Source organism: Stegodyphus dumicola, chromosome 1 (genome assembly GCF_044657685.1).
Source record: "Stegodyphus dumicola isolate Sdum_Otavi_A_Nest chromosome 1, ASM4465768v1".
Classification (NCBI taxonomy): domain Eukaryota; kingdom Metazoa; phylum Arthropoda; class Arachnida; order Araneae; family Eresidae; genus Stegodyphus; species Stegodyphus dumicola.
The window spans coordinates 168314350-168328704 of NC_140768.1; positions in this window are offsets into that span (position 1 = coordinate 168314350).

Sequence of the window (14355 nt, forward strand, 5' to 3'; positions counted from 1 at the left end):
TTACTTGCGCAATTGCTGCAAAGTTAGTTAATAATAATTTATTTCCTAAACAGTATTGATGAATTGATTATATTATCTCCTAAGTTTAATTAAAGTAGAATTCTTTTAAAAGTGTGCATCTATACTGGTAAAGTTTTTGTATAAAAACTTTAAAACTTAAAAAGGATGGACATAATATATAAAGTGGGTACGTTAGGTAAGAGATAAATAGCGCTAATAGCTGCTATTTAGCATATCAAATGTTGTATGAACTTAAATCCATTTAGTGCGAATACAAGTTATTATTACTTGCGCAATTGCTGCAAAGTTAGTTAATAATAATTTATTTCCTAAACAGTATTGATGAATTGATTATATTATCTCCTAAGTTTAATTAAAGTAGAATTATTTTAAAACTGTGCATCTATACTTGTAAAGTTTTTGTATAAGAACTTTAAAAAGGATGGACATAATATATAAAGTGGGTACATTAGGTAAGAGATAAATAGCGCTAATAGCTGCTATTTAGCATATCAAATGTTGTATGAACTTAAATCCATTTAGTGCGAATACAAGTTATTATTACTTGCGCAATTGCTGCAAAGTTAGTTAATAATAATTTATTTCCTAAACAGTATTGACGAATTGATTATATTATCTCCTAAGTTTAATTAAAGTAGAAATATTTTAAAAGTGTGCATCTATACTGGTAAAGTTTTTGTATAAAAACTTTAAAACTTAAAAAGGATGGACATAATATATAAAGTGGGTACGTTAGGTAAGAGATAAATAGCGCTAATAGCTGCTATTTAGCATATCAAATGTTGTATGAACTTAAATCCATTTAGTGCGAATACAAGTTATTATTACTAGCGCAATTGCTGCAAAGTTAGTTAATAATAATTTATTTCCTAAACAGTATTGATGAATTGATTATATTATCTCCTAAGTTTAATTAAAGTAGAATTATTTTAAAAGTGTGCATCTATACTGGTAAAGTTTTTGTATAAAAACTTTAAAACTTAAAAAGGATGGACATAATATATAAAGTGGGTACGTTAGGTAAGAGATAAATAGCGCTAATAGCTGCTATTTAGCATATCAAATGTTGTATGAACTTAAATCCATTTAGTGCGAATACAAGTTATTATTACTTGCGCAATTGCTGCAAAGTTAGTTAATAATAATTTATTTCCTAAACAGTATTGATGAATTGATTATATTATCTCATAAGTTTAATTAAAGTAGAATTATTTTAAAAGTGCGCATCTATACTGGTAAAGTTTTTGTATAAGAACTTTAAAACTTAAAAAGGATGGAGATAATATATAAAGTGGGTACATTAGGTAAGAGATATATAGCGGTAATAGCTGCTATTTAGCATATCAAATATTGTATGAACTTAAATCCATTTAGTGCGAATACAAGTTATTATTACTTGCGCAATTCCTGCAAAGTTAGTTAACAATAATTTATTTCCTAAACAGTATTGACGAATTGATTACATTATCTCCTAAGTTTAATTAAAGTAGAATTATTTTAAAAGTGTGCATCTATACTTGTAAAGTTTTTGTATAAGAACTTTAAAACTTAAAAAGGATGGACATAATATATAAAGTGGGTACATTAGGTAAGAGATAAATTGCGCTAATAGCTGCTATTTAGCATATCAAATGTTGTATGAACTTAAATCCATTTAGTGCGAATACAAGTTATTATTACTTGCGCAATTGCTGCAAAGTTAGTTAATAATAATTTATTTCCTAAACAGTATTGATGAATTGATTATATTATCTCCTAAGTTTAATTAAAGTAGGATTATTTTAAAAGTGTGCATCTATACTGGTAAAGTTTTTGTATAAGAACTTTAAAACTTAAAAAGAATGGAGATAATATATAAAGTGGGTACATTACGTAAGAGATAAATAGCGCTAATCGCTGCTATTTAGCATATCAAATGTTGTATGAACTTAAATCCATTTAGTGCGAATACAAGTTATTATTACTTGCGCAATTGCTGCAAAGTTAGTTAACAATAATTTATTTCCTAAACAGTATTGACGAATTGATTACATTATCTCCTAAGTTTAATTAAAGTAGAATTATTTTAAAAGTGTGCATCTATACTGGTAAAGTTTTTGTATAAAAACTTTAAAACTTAAAAAGGATGGACATAATATATAAAGTGGGTACGTTAGGTAAGAGATAAATAGCGCTAATAGCTGCTATTTAGCATATCAAATGTTGTATGAACTTAAATCCATTTAGTGCGAATACAAGTTATTATTACTTGCGCAATTGCTGCAAAGTTAGTTAATAATAATTTATTTCCTAAACAGTATTGATGAATTGATTATATTATCTCCTAAGTTTAATTAAAGTAGAATTATTTTAAAAGTGTGCATCTATACTGGTAAAGTTTAGTATAAGAACTTTAAAACTTAAAAAGGATGGAGATAATATATAAAGTGGGTACATTAGGTAAGAGATAAATAGCGCTAATAGCTGCTATTTAGCATATCAAATGTTGTATGAACTTAAATCCATTTAGTGCGAATACAAGTTATTATTACTTGCGCAATTGCTGCAAAGTTAGTTAATAATAATTTATTTCCTAAACAGTATTGATGAATTGATTATATTATCTCCTAAGTTTAATTAAAGTAGAATTCTTTTAAAAGTGTGCATCTATACTGGTAAAGTTTTTGTATAAAAACTTTAAAACTTAAAAAGGATGGACATAATATATAAAGTGGGTACGTTAGGTAAGAGATAAATAGCGCTAATAGCTGCTATTTAGCATATCAAATGTTGTATGAACTTAAATCCATTTAGTGCGAATACAAGTTATTATTACTTGCGCAATTGCTGCAAAGTTAGTTAATAATAATTTATTTCCTAAACAGTATTGATGAATTGATTATATTATCTCCTAAGTTTAATTAAAGTAGAATTATTTTAAAAGTGTGCATCTATACTGGTAAAGTTTTTGTATAAAAACTTTAAAACTTAAAAAGGATGGACATAATATATAAAGTGGGTATGTTAGGTAAGAGATAAATAGCGCCAATAGCTGCTATTTAGCATATCAAATGTTGTATGAACTTAAATCCATTTAGTGCGAATACAAGTTATTATTACTTACGCAATTGCTGCAAAGTTAGTTAATAATAATTTATTTCCTAAACAGTATTGATGAATTGATTATATTATCTCCTAAGTTTAATTAAAGTAGAATTATTTTAAAAGTGCGCATCTATACTGGTAAAGTTTTTGTATAAGAACTTTAAAACTTAAAAAGGATGGAGATAATATATAAAGTGGGTACATTAGGTAAGAGATATATAGCGGTAATAGCTGCTATTTAGCATATCAAATATTGTATGAACTTAAATCCATTTAGTGCGAATACAAGTTATTATTACTTGCGCAATTGCTGCAAAGTTAGTTAACAATAATTTATTTCCTAAACAGTATTGACGAATTGATTACATTATCTCCTAAGTTTAATTAAAGTAGAATTATTTTAAAAGTGTGCATCTATACTTGTAAAGTTTTTGTATAAGAACTTTAAAACTTAAAAAGGATGGACATAATATATAAAGTGGGTACATTAGGAAAGAGATAAATAGCGCTAATAGCTGCTATTTAGCATATCAAATGTTGTATGAACTTAAATCCATTTAGTGCGAATACAAGTTATTATTACTTGCGCAATTGCTGCAAAGTTAGTTAATAAGAATTTATTTCCTAAACAGTATTGATGAATTGATTATATTCCTCCTAAGTTTAATTAAAGCAGAATTATTTTAAAAGTGTGCATCTATACTGGTAAAGTTTAGTATAAGAACTTTAAAACTTAAAAAGGATGGACATAATATATAAAGTGGGTACGTTAGGTAAGAGATAAATAGCGCTAATAGCTGCTATTTAGCATATCAAATGTTGTATGAACTTAAATCCATTTAGTGCGAATACAAGTTATTATTACTTGCGCAATTGCTGCAAAGTTAGTTAATAATAATTTATTTCCTAAACAGTATTGATGAATTGATTATATTATCTCCTAAGTTTAATTAAAGTAGAATTATTTTAAAAGTGCGCATCTATACTGGTAAAGTTTTTGTATAAGAACTTTAAAACTTAAAAAGGATGGAGATAATATATAAAGTGGGTACATTAGGTAAGAGATATATAGCGATAATAGCTGCTATTTAGCATATCAAATATTGTATGAACTTAAATCCATTTAGTGCGAATACAAGTTATTATTACTTGCGCAATTGCTGCAAAGTTAGTTAATAATAATTTATTTCCTAAACAGTATTGATGAATTGATTATATTATCTCCTAATTTTAATTAAAGTAGAATTATTTTAAAAGTGTGCATCTATACTGGTAAAGTTTTTGTATAAAAACTTTAAAACTTAAAAAGGATGGACATAATATATAAAGTGGGTACGTTAGGTAAGAGATAAATAGCGCTAATAGCTGCTATTTAGCATATCAAATGTTGTATGAACTTAAATCCATTTAGTGCGAATACAAGTTATTATTACTTGCGCAATTGCTGCAAAGTTAGTTAATAATAATTTATTTCCTAAACAGTATTTATGAATTGATTATATTATCTCCTAAGTTTAATTAAAGTAGAATTATTTTAAAAGTGTGCATCTATACTGGTAAAGTTTTTGTATAAAAACTTTAAAACTTAAAAAGGATGGACATAATATATAAAGTGGGTACGTTAGGTAAGAGATAAATAGCGCTAATAGCTGCTATTTAGCATATCAAATGTTGTATGAACTTAAATCCATTTAGTGCGAATACAAATTATTATTACTTGCGCAATTGCTGCAAAGTTAGTTAATAATAATTTATTTCCTAAACAGTATTGATGAATTGATTATATTATCTCATAAGTTTAATTAAAGTAGAATTATTTTAAAAGTGCGCATCTATACTGGTAAAGTTTTTCTATAAGAACTTTAAAACTTAAAAAGGATGGAGATAATATATAAAGTGGGTACATTAGGTAAGAGATATATAGCGGTAATAGCTGCTATTTAGCATATCAAATATTGTATGAACTTAAATCCATTTAGTGCGAATACAAGTTATTATTACTTGCGCAATTGCTGCAAAGTTAGTTAACAATAATTTATTTCCTAAACAGTATTGACGAATTGATTACATTATCTCGTAAGTTTAATTAAAGTAGAATTATTTTAAAAGTGTGCATCTATACTTGTAAAGTTTTTGTATAAGAACTTTAAAACTTAAAAAGGATGGACATAATATATAAAGTGGGTACATTAGGTAAGAGATAAATAGCGCTAATAGCTGCTATTTAGCATATCAAATGTTGTATGAACTTAAATCCATTTAGTGCGAATACAAGTTATTATTACTTGCGCAATTGCTGCAAAGTTAGTTAATAATAATTTATTTCCTAAACAGTATTGATGAATTGATTATATTATCTCCTAAGTTTAATTAAAGTAGGATTATTTTAAAAGTGTGCATCTATACTGGTAAAGTTTTTGTATAAGAACTTTAAAACTTAAAAAGAATGGAGATAATATATAAAGTGGGTACATTACGTAAGAGATAAATAGCGCTAATCGCTGCTATTTAGCATATCAAATGTTGTATGAACTTAAATCCATTTAGTGCGAATACAAGTTATTATTACTTGCGCAATTGCTGCAAAGTTAGTTAATAATAATTTATTTCCTAAACAGTATTGATGAATTGATTATATTATCTCCTAAGTTTAATTAATGTAGAATTATTTTAAAAGTGTGCATCTATACTGGTAAAGTTTTTGTATAAGAACTTTAAAACTTAAAAAGAATGGAGATAATATATAAAGTGGGTACATTACGTAAGAGATAAATAGCGCTAATCGCTGCTATTTAGCATATCAAATGTTGTATGAACTTAAATCCATTTAGTGCGAATACAAGTTATTATTACTTGCGCAATTGCTGCAAAGTTAGTTAACAATAATTTATTTCCTAAACAGTATTGACGAATTGATTACATTATCTCCTAAGTTTAATTAAAGTAGAATTATTTTAAAAGTGTGCATCTATACTGGTAAAGTTTTTGTATAAAAACTTTAAAACTTAAAAAGGATGGACATAATATATAAAGTGGGTACGTTAGGTAAGAGATAAATAGCGCTAATAGCTGCTATTTAGCATATCAAATGTTGTATGAACTTAAATCCATTTAGTGCGAATACAAGTTATTATTACTTGCGCAATTGCTGCAAAGTTAGTTAATAATAATTTATTTCCTAAACAGTATTGATGAATTGATTATATTATCTCCTAAGTTTAATTAAAGTAGAATTATTTTAAAAGTGCGCATCTATACTGGTAAAGTTTTTGTATAAGAACTTTAAAACTTAAAAAGGATGGAGATAATATATAAAGTGGGTACATTAGGTAAGAGATATATAGCGATAATAGCTGCTATTTAGCATATCAAATATTGTATGAACTTAAATCCATTTAGTGCGAATACAAGTTATTATTACTTGCGCAATTGCTGCAAAGTTAGTTAACAATAATTTATTTCCTAAACAGTATTGACGAATTGATTACATTATCTCCTAAGTTTAATTAGAGTAGAATTATTTTAAAAGTGTGCATCTATACTTGTAAAGTTTTTGTATAAGAACTTTAAAACTTAAAAAGGATGGACATAATATATAAAGTGGGTACATTAGGAAAGAGATAAATAGCGCTAATAGCTGCTATTTAGCATATCAAATGTTGTATGAACTTAAATCCATTTAGTGCGAATACAAGTTATTATTACTTGCGCAATTGCTGCAAAGTTAGTTAATAAGAATTTATTTCCTAAACAGTATTGATGAATTGATTATATTATCTCCTAATTTTAATTAAAGTAGAATTATTTTAAAAGTGTGCATCTATACTGGTAAAGTTTTTGTATAAAAACTTTAAAACTTAAAAAGGATGGACATAATATATAAAGTGGGTACGTTAGGTAAGAGATAAATAGCGCTAATAGCTGCTATTTAGCATATCAAATGTTGTATGAACTTAAATCCATTTAGTGCGAATACAAGTTATTATTACTTGCGCAATTGCTGCAAAGTTAGTTAATAATAATTTATTTCCTAAACAGTATTTATGAATTGATTATATTATCTCCTAAGTTTAATTAAAGTAGAATTATTTTAAAAGTGTGCATCTATACTGGTAAAGTTTTTGTATAAAAACTTTAAAACTTAAAAAGGATGGACATAATATATAAAGTGGGTACGTTAGGTAAGAGATAAATAGCGCTAATAGCTGCTATTTAGCATATCAAATGTTGTATGAACTTAAATCCATTTAGTGCGAATACAAATTATTATTACTTGCGCAATTGCTGCAAAGTTAGTTAATAATAATTTATTTCCTAAACAGTATTGATGAATTGATTATATTATCTCATAAGTTTAATTAAAGTAGAATTATTTTAAAAGTGCGCATCTATACTGGTAAAGTTTTTCTATAAGAACTTTAAAACTTAAAAAGGATGGAGATAATATATAAAGTGGGTACATTAGGTAAGAGATATATAGCGGTAATAGCTGCTATTTAGCATATCAAATATTGTATGAACTTAAATCCATTTAGTGCGAATACAAGTTATTATTACTTGCGCAATTGCTGCAAAGTTAGTTAACAATAATTTATTTCCTAAACAGTATTGACGAATTGATTACATTATCTCGTAAGTTTAATTAAAGTAGAATTATTTTAAAAGTGTGCATCTATACTTGTAAAGTTTTTGTATAAGAACTTTAAAACTTAAAAAGGATGGACATAATATATAAAGTGGGTACATTAGGTAAGAGATAAATAGCGCTAATAGCTGCTATTTAGCATATCAAATGTTGTATGAACTTAAATCCATTTAGTGCGAATACAAGTTATTATTACTTGCGCAATTGCTGCAAAGTTAGTTAATAATAATTTATTTCCTAAACAGTATTGATGAATTGATTATATTATCTCCTAAGTTTAATTAAAGTAGGATTATTTTAAAAGTGTGCATCTATACTGGTAAAGTTTTTGTATAAAAACTTTAAAACTTAAAAAGAATGGAGATAATATATAAAGTGGGTACATTACGTAAGAGATAAATAGCGCTAATCGCTGCTATTTAGCATATCAAATGTTGTATGAACTTAAATCCATTTAGTGCGAATACAAGTTATTATTACTTGCGCAATTGCTGCAAAGTTAGTTAATAATAATTTATTTCCTAAACAGTATTGATGAATTGATTATATTATCTCCTAAGTTTAATTAATGTAGAATTATTTTAAAAGTGTGCATCTATACTGGTAAAGTTTTTGTATAAGAACTTTAAAACTTAAAAAGAATGGAGATAATATATAAAGTGGGTACATTACGTAAGAGATAAATAGCGCTAATCGCTGCTATTTAGCATATCAAATGTTGTATGAACTTAAATCCATTTAGTGCGAATACAAGTTATTATTACTTGCGCAATTGCTGCAAAGTTAGTTAATAATAATTTATTTCCTAAACAGTATTGACGAATTGATTACATTATCTCCTAAGTTTAATTAAAGTAGAATTATTTTAAAAGTGTGCATCTATACTGGTAAAGTTTTTGTATAAAAACTTTAAAACTTAAAAAGGATGGACATAATATATAAAGTGGGTACGTTAGGTAAGAGATAAATAGCGCTAATAGCTGCTATTTAGCATATCAAATGTTGTATGAACTTAAATCCATTTAGTGCGAATACAAGTTATTATTACTTGCGCAATTGCTGCAAAGTTAGTTAATAATAATTTATTTCCTAAACAGTATTGATGAATTGATTATATTATCTCCTAAGTTTAATTAAAGTAGAATTATTTTAAAAGTGCGCATCTATACTGGTAAAGTTTTTGTATAAGAACTTTAAAACTTAAAAAGGATGGAGATAATATATAAAGTGGGTACATTAGGTAAGAGATATATAGCGATAATAGCTGCTATTTAGCATATCAAATATTGTATGAACTTAAATCCATTTAGTGCGAATACAAGTTATTATTACTTGCGCAATTGCTGCAAAGTTAGTTAACAATAATTTATTTCCTAAACAGTATTGACGAATTGATTACATTATCTCCTAAGTTTAATTAGAGTAGAATTATTTTAAAAGTGTGCATCTATACTTGTAAAGTTTTTGTATAAGAACTTTAAAACTTAAAAAGGATGGACATAATATATAAAGTGGGTACATTAGGAAAGAGATAAATAGCGCTAATAGCTGCTATTTAGCATATCAAATGTTGTATGAACTTAAATCCATTTAGTGCGAATACAAGTTATTATTACTTGCGCAATTGCTGCAAAGTTAGTTAATAAGAATTTATTTCCTAAACAGTATTGATGAATTGATTATATTCCTCCTAAGTTTAATTAAAGCAGAATTATTTTAAAAGTGTGCATCTATACTGGTAAAGTTTAGTATAAGAACTTTAAAACTTAAAAAGGATGGACATAATATATAAAGTGGGTACGTTAGGTAAGAGATAAATAGCGCTAATAGCTGCTATTTAGCATATCAAATGTTGTATGAACTTAAATCCATTTAGTGCGAATACAAGTTATTATTACTTGCGCAATTGCTGCAAAGTTAGTTAATAATAATTTATTTCCTAAACAGTATTGATGAATTGATTATATTATCTCCTAAGTTTAATTAAAGTAGAATTATTTTAAAAGTGCGCATCTATACTGGTAAAGTTTTTGTATAAGAACTTTAAAACTTAAAAAGGATGGAGATAATATATAAAGTGGGTACATTAGGTAAGAGATATATAGCGATAATAGCTGCTATTTAGCATATCAAATATTGTATGAACTTAAATCCATTTAGTGCGAATACAAGTTATTATTACTTGCGCAATTGCTGCAAAGTTAGTTAACAATAATTTATTTCCTAAACAGTATTGACGAATTGATTACATTATCTCCTAAGTTTAATTAAAGTAGAATTATTTTAAAACTGTGCATCTATACTTGTAAAGTTTTTGTATAAGAACTTTAAAAAGGATGGACATAATATATAAAGTGGGTACATTAGGTAAGAGATAAATAGCGCTAATAGCTGCTATTTAGCATATCAAATGTTGTATGAACTTAAATCCATGTAGTGCGAATACAAGTTATTATTACTTGCGCAATTGCTGCAAAGTTAGTTAATAATAATTTATTTCCTAAACAGTATTGATGAATTGATTATATTATCTCCTAATTTTAATTAAAGTAGAATTATTTTAAAAGTGTGCATCTATACTGGTAAAGTTTTTGTATAAAAACTTTAAAACTTAAAAAGGATGGACATAATATATAAAGTGGGTACGTTAGGTAAGAGATAAATAGCGCTAATAGCTGCTATTTAGCATATCAAATGTTGTATGAACTTAAATCCATTTAGTGCGAATACAAGTTATTATTACTTGCGCAATTGCTGCAAAGTTAGTTAATAATAATTTATTTCCTAAACAGTATTTATGAATTGATTATATTATCTCCTAAGTTTAATTAAAGTAGAATTATTTTAAAAGTGTGCATCTATACTGGTAAAGTTTTTGTATAAAAACTTTAAAACTTAAAAAGGATGGACATAATATATAAAGTGGGTACGTTAGGTAAGAGATAAATAGCGCTAATAGCTGCTATTTAGCATATCAAATGTTGTATGAACTTAAATCCATTTAGTGCGAATACAAATTATTATTACTTGCGCAATTGCTGCAAAGTTAGTTAATAATAATTTATTTCCTAAACAGTATTGATGAATTGATTATATTATCTCATAAGTTTAATTAAAGTAGAATTATTTTAAAAGTGCGCATCTATACTGGTAAAGTTTTTCTATAAGAACTTTAAAACTTAAAAAGGATGGAGATAATATATAAAGTGGGTACATTAGGTAAGAGATATATAGCGGTAATAGCTGCTATTTAGCATATCAAATATTGTATGAACTTAAATCCATTTAGTGCGAATACAAGTTATTATTACTTGCGCAATTGCTGCAAAGTTAGTTAACAATAATTTATTTCCTAAACAGTATTGACGAATTGATTACATTATCTCGTAAGTTTAATTAAAGTAGAATTATTTTAAAAGTGTGCATCTATACTTGTAAAGTTTTTGTATAAGAACTTTAAAACTTAAAAAGGATGGACATAATATATAAAGTGGGTACATTAGGTAAGAGATAAATAGCGCTAATAGCTGCTATTTAGCATATCAAATGTTGTATGAACTTAAATCCATTTAGTGCGAATACAAGTTATTATTACTTGCGCAATTGCTGCAAAGTTAGTTAATAATAATTTATTTCCTAAACAGTATTGATGAATTGATTATATTATCTCCTAAGTTTAATTAAAGTAGGATTATTTTAAAAGTGTGCATCTATACTGGTAAAGTTTTTGTATAAGAACTTTAAAACTTAAAAAGAATGGAGATAATATATAAAGTGGGTACATTACGTAAGAGATAAATAGCGCTAATCGCTGCTATTTAGCATATCAAATGTTGTATGAACTTAAATCCATTTAGTGCGAATACAAGTTATTATTACTTGCGCAATTGCTGCAAAGTTAGTTAATAATAATTTATTTCCTAAACAGTATTGATGAATTGATTATATTATCTCCTAAGTTTAATTAATGTAGAATTATTTTAAAAGTGTGCATCTATACTGGTAAAGTTTTTGTATAAGAACTTTAAAACTTAAAAAGAATGGAGATAATATATAAAGTGGGTACATTACGTAAGAGATAAATAGCGCTAATCGCTGCTATTTAGCATATCAAATGTTGTATGAACTTAAATCCATTTAGTGCGAATACAAGTTATTATTACTTGCGCAATTGCTGCAAAGTTAGTTAACAATAATTTATTTCCTAAACAGTATTGACGAATTGATTACATTATCTCCTAAGTTTAATTAAAGTAGAATTATTTTAAAAGTGTGCATCTATACTGGTAAAGTTTTTGTATAAAAACTTTAAAACTTAAAAAGGATGGACATAATATATAAAGTGGGTACGTTAGGTAAGAGATAAATAGCGCTAATAGCTGCTATTTAGCATATCAAATGTTGTATGAACTTAAATCCATTTAGTGCGAATACAAGTTATTATTACTTGCGCAATTGCTGCAAAGTTAGTTAATAATAATTTATTTCCTAAACAGTATTGATGAATTGATTATATTATCTCCTAAGTTTAATTAAAGTAGAATTATTTTAAAAGTGTGCATCTATACTGGTAAAGTTTTTGTATAAAAACTTTAAAACTTAAAAAGGATGGACATAATATATAAAGTGGGTACGTTAGGTAAGAGATAAATAGCGCTAATAGCTGCTATTTAGCATATCAAATATTGTATGAACTTAAATCCATTTAGTGCGAATACAAGTTATTATTACTTGCGCAATTGCTGCAAAGTTAGTTAATAATAATTTATTTCCTAAACAGTATTGACGAATTGATTACATTATCTCCTAAGTTTAATTAAAGTAGAATTATTTTAAAAGTGTGCATCTATACTGGTAAAGTTTTTGTATAAAAACTTTAAAACTTAAAAAGGATGGACATAATATATAAAGTGGGTACGTTAGGTAAGAGATAAATAGCGCTAATAGCTGCTATTTAGCATATCAAATGTTGTATGAACTTAAATCCATTTAGTGCGAATACAAGTTATTATTACTTGCGCAATTGCTGCAAAGTTAGTTAATAATAATTTATTTCCTAAACCGTATTGATGAATTGATTATATTATCTCATAAGTTTAATTAAAGTAGAATTATTTTAAAAGTGCGCATCTATACTGGTAAAGTTTTTCTATAAGAACTTGAAAACTTAAAAAGGATGGAGATAATATATAAAGTGGGTACATTAGGTAAGAGATATATAGCGGTAATAGCTGCTATTTAGCATATCAAATATTGTATGAACTTAAATCCATTTAGTGCGAATACAAGTTATTATTACTTGCGCAATTGCTGCAAAGTTAGTTAACAATAATTTATTTCCTAAACAGTATTGACGAATTGATTACATTATCTCCTAATTTTAATTAAAGTAGAATTATTTTAAAAGTGTGCATCTATACTTGTAAAGTTTTTGTATAAGAACTTTAAAACTTAAAAAGGATGGACATAATATATAAAGTGGGTACATTAGGTAAGAGATAAATAGCGCTAATAGCTGCTATTTAGCATATCAAATGTTGTATGAACTTAAATCCATTTAGTGCGAATACAAGTTATTATTACTTGCGCAATTGCTGCAAAGTTAGTTAATAATAATTTATTTCCTAAACAGTATTGATGAATTGATTATATTATCTCCTAAGTTTAATTAAAGTAGGATTATTTTAAAAGTGTGCATCTATACTGGTAAAGTTTTTGTATAAGAACTTTAAAACTTAAAAAGGATGGACATAATATATAAAGTGGGTACGTTAGGTAAGAGATAAATAGCGCTAATAGCTGCTATTTAGCATATCAAATGTTGTATGAACTTAAATCCATTTAGTGCGAATACAAGTTATTATTACTTGCGCAATTGCTGCAAAGTTAGTTAATAATAATTTATTTCCTAAACAGTATTGATGAATTGATTATATTATCTCCTAAGTTTAATTAAAGTAGGATTATTTTAAAAGTGTGCATCTATACTGGTAAAGTTTTTGTATAAGAACTTTAAAACTTAAAAAGGATGGACATAATATATAAAGTGGGTACGTTAGGTAAGAGATAAATAGCGCTAATAGCTGCTATTTAGCATATCAAATGTTGTATGAACTTAAATCCATTTAGTGCGAATACAAGTTATTATTACTTGCGCAATTGCTGCAAAGTTAATAATAATTTATTTCCTAAACAGTATTGATGAATTGATTATATTATCTCATAAGTTTAATTAAAGTAGAATTATTTTAAAAGTGCGCATCTATACTGGTAAAGTTTTTCTATAAGAACTTGAAAACTTAAAAAGGATGGAGATAATATATAAAGTGGGTACATTAGGTAAGAGATATATAGCGGTAATAGCTGCTATTTAGCATATCAAATATTGTATGAACTTAAATCCATTTAGTGCGAATACAAGTTACTTGCGCAATTGCTGCAAAGTTAGTTAACAATAATTTATTTCCTAAACAGTATTGACGAATTGATTACATTATCTCCTAATTTTAATTAAAGTAGAATTATTTTAAAAGTGTGCATCTATACTTGTAAAGTTTTTGTATAAGAACTTTAAAACTTAAAAAGGATGGACATAATATATAAAG